The sequence below is a fragment of the Octopus bimaculoides genome, chromosome 30 (genome assembly GCF_001194135.2).
Source record: "Octopus bimaculoides isolate UCB-OBI-ISO-001 chromosome 30, ASM119413v2, whole genome shotgun sequence".
NCBI classification, from domain to species: Eukaryota; Metazoa; Mollusca; class Cephalopoda; order Octopoda; family Octopodidae; genus Octopus; species Octopus bimaculoides.
This window is the reverse complement of record NC_069010.1, coordinates 827,969-832,131: the sequence shown is the minus strand read 5'-3', so window position 1 is coordinate 832,131 and position 4,163 is coordinate 827,969. Positions and strand designations below refer to the sequence as shown.

Genomic DNA, 4,163 nt, shown 5'->3' with positions numbered 1-4,163 from the left:
ATATATATTATGTACGCTTTCTTCTTTTTCCTTTACCTCTCTATGAACATGACTATCTTAAAAGCTAGCTAGTTTCAATTCGATAATTTTTAGTTTTTGTAGTTTTCAGGTTATATTTTACTTTGTTTGCTATTTTGGTTTTCAATTTTAACTTTAATTCTTAATCCTTTATCTCGTATCATTTAATCGCTATTAAGCTTGAAATATGATTTCTAACCACTATAATACTGTCCTTTGCAACCTTACCTAGATTGGCCTTTTACATCCACTTTACTAAAACTTTAACGTTTCCCCTATCTCCCGATGAAATACTGACATATCTCTATCATGGCCTTTACTTTTATTCTATTTTCATTCTTATTTTTATCTTTTAACCCCTATCGTATTTTTATTTTCATTCCTTTAACCAATCTCACTTTCTCCTCACTATTTTACTCCTCTCTCACTCACAAAAAACATTTGTTATATCTCTGTTCTTTATCTTTGCTTTTATTTTATTTTTTTATTTTTCTTCTTACTTTTACCCTTTTACCACTATCTTATTTTTATTCCTCACTTCTCTCTCTCTCCCTCTCTCTCTCTTTCTCCTCGCTCTCCTATATACACTCACACACAAAACCAATTTATGGCTATCTTACTTTCTCGTCCCATATACACATTTACAATATGAATACATCGTTCATCATACTGCAAAAATACCGCCTGGATTTACCTATGATTTTAGCTAAGAACCTGAAACTTCATGGAAGTACCGACCAACATCCATATTCTCTGGAAAAAACGAGTTGTGGACATTATTCTCCTGTCTATATTCTTCTAACTACATTTGCCCTTTATTCTCTTTACTCATTTATTCTTGTATTTTATTCCTTGTAAACTGTAAATTTTTCTTGTCTAAAATATTCATAACTTTCTTGAATATTCATACCTTGAATTCCCAGTGCATGGATATACTAATCTACCATTTGGGTTATCCCAGAAACGGCTGTAAGGTTTCAGATTCATCTTACCCTATTTAAATTATTCTAAATGTCTTGAGATACTAGTTCTGCTTTGGTTTTGATTTTTCCTATAATATAATATATGCCTACTATAACGAAACCCTAAAATAAATCACTAGATCCAGCCTTAGCTCTATTCTTGGAACCTAAAGCTCGACTAATTATAGCAATTATTCAGCGTACGTATTCTTTTAGATCACAAGTGAACTAAACCCCTCATATTCTGTATATATACATATATACATACATATAGGTACCGTATATTTCCGCGTATAAGACGACCTTTAAAACCTAAAATTTACACTAAAAAATTGGGATCGTCTTATACCACCATTCTAAAAATCAAACTTAGAATTTTAAGTGATTTTATAAGAAAGCTAGTTTCGACCATGGTGCGATAACCACACATACGTGAATAAATTAACATTAAAAAAATTATAATACAGGCAATAAAAACATATTTACTTTATATATTATTGGCATATCTTCACAACAAATAGTTTATTTGAGAGATGGTTCTATATCATTGAAATCAACTTTTATCTATACGAGCTTTGTTGAGAAAATAGAAACGTCGAGTTATGGTTGCGTTCACAGTAACCTTTATCTTTTACTAACCTTTCAAACATTTTAATGGTGATATGTAACTGTAGTAATAGCATTTAGAATAACATATTTATATTTTTTATAAAATATTTATTATCATTTGGTGGTAAATAACACAATTTGGATTACAACAGTCTGTATTTTTCAATAAAATTATTTTACAGTAGTTGCATTTAAAACATGACTTTATGATATTTTTTTATTTCCTTTCAAGGTAAATAATATTAATGAAACATCAAACCTGCCACATGCATTTATCTAAAATCCATCAAATTCCTCACAATCACCACTATCGGTTTCTAAAAGTTTTTCATACATACCACAAGGTTTATCATATATACCTTCATCGTAATGATTACAATCTCTTCCTTGTGAATAGACTTCGACTTCGTCGTCGCTGTTGTATAGATTATCATCTTCGGTACCATCCATGGTTTTAGAGATACCGCACTTTTTAAATGATTTTATCACATTTCCTACTTTAATTTTATAGCAAAATCACAGAGAACATCAAGTGAGGCAGCACGCATAGCTCCACCTTTTGTAAAAGATTTTTCCCCACTCATCACCAGTCATTCCATTGTTATCTCACATTATCTTTAATTTAAATGGTTTGTTTAAAGTGGTATCAAAGTGACTACACTACAACAACAATATCAGTATTGGTTTTGGACACCCAGAGTTTTAGTATTTGCCGTTACGTGGCTACCAAACATATCCCAAACCAAGAAACTATGTTTGTTTCATATTCTTCCTGGCTGCTTGTTCCAGATATTCTCAACCCATAATTTCACACCGCTCCCGTCCAGCTACCCTGTCTCGTGAAAATGAACAAAAACGACAGGAGAAAAATCTATTTTGGGTTTTGTTCCACGTTTAGAAATAACCATGGTTTTACTTTTGCACGGTCAGCCATGCAAGATAATACCACCGTAAACCTCGTTTTTGCATATCCTGTGCTTTTAACGTGCACTGTTTTTACTCCTTTCAAATCTACCGTTTTGTTACCGAGCATGTCAAAGTTTAATGGAGTTTCATCCATATTTCCAATATGAGACAATGGAAACTGATGCCTTTTTCTCAACTGGATGATGAACTGGTGAAAACTGATTACTTTGTGATCAAGATCTTTCGGGGAGCTTTTTGACGATTTTTGTTTTTTTCCCTTATTTCCAGATTTTTTCTGTACATAAAACGATTGCATCAGCCTACTGTTGCTTTAAAATATTTACTTTCTCTTCTTTATATGATTTAATCCCTCTTAGGGCATAAAATCTTATTTTATTTTGTGCTACAATGTAACCATCTGTTAGAGTACCCATTCTGCTACATCATTTTTCAGCTTCGGTCAACGAGTGCTTCCTCTTCTCATTGCACGTTTTTGTTTGGGCATTTGTCTTAATTTTTCCTCATTCTTTGTCCACTCTCCTACCATCTTCTCAGTAACATCGAGTGTTCTAGCAGAAGCACAATTATTCAAACTCTTGGCTATTTCTATAACTTTCAATTTGAAACTAGCCGCATATTTTCTTCTTTTTGCTGGTGGTTGCATATTGGTATGGGTATAAAATAATTATAAATTTCACTTGACTAGACAGTTTGTGATTTTATATGAAGTATAGGTAAATGGTTATTAATACTCCAGGCTGACTGTAACTGTTTAGAACATTTCAGTCATATGAACCCATATTGTCGTATTGTTGTTAGCGGTTGTTATGTCAGCGATACAGTTTTCATAACGAAGAAGAATAATCAGGTTCTCTTCTAGGCGACGTGTATATGAAAACACATGATGTAGAAACGGATTTATTTTGTTTATTTTAATTTCTAAGGATAAAGTAAGTAAAAAAAACATTTGTAATAACATCGTCTTTACATAACCTTTCTAAAGATACCTGTTGTGGCAAAAGCTAGCCTGTGCACAGATCGTTTTGTAATTTATCAGTCGTCTTATACTACAGATGTAAGATGAATTCATGAATTCTTTTACAAATTTTGAACTCGTGTTATCTGATGGTCATCTTATACATGGAAATATACTATATGCACATATGCGCAACAGTCAGAGATACTGTTAGACGAGAGAAACGAATTATTCTACGGTTTTATCTTCTCAGCAGCTTCGTTTTCAGGCCGTCCTATTCTGTTTCATTCTTTCGTTTTTCTTTTTTCTTATGTTACTTTTTCTGTTTTTCATCATCATCATCATCATCATTATCATCATCATCATCATCATCATCATCATCATTATCATCATCATCATCATCACCATCATCGTCTTCCTCCTCATCGTTTTCATATTTGGAAAGGGATCTGATGAGGAACCATACAACGAAAATGGAAACTGGATCAAACGCACCCAAAATGCCTATAAAAATCTACAAGAACAGGTATGGGAAGACATCTGAATCGCCGACTTTAGGAGGGCGCTAACGAAGGCTCATAAGTGGAAATCCCCTGGTACTGATAGAGTACCAAATTTCTGGCTCTCATCACTCTCGTCCGCACACGAAATGTTAGTAATACTATTTAATAGTATTATGAAAGACCCAGAAA

At 32.8% G+C, this 4,163-nt stretch overlaps 1 protein-coding gene across 1 annotated transcript in view; it reads left to right on the top strand.

The window, feature by feature from the left end:
- LOC106880013 (uncharacterized) overlaps positions 1-4,163 on the top strand; it is a 30,206-nt gene that overhangs the window by 4,200 nt on the left and 21,843 nt on the right. The gene's annotated exons all lie outside the window — the stretch shown is intronic.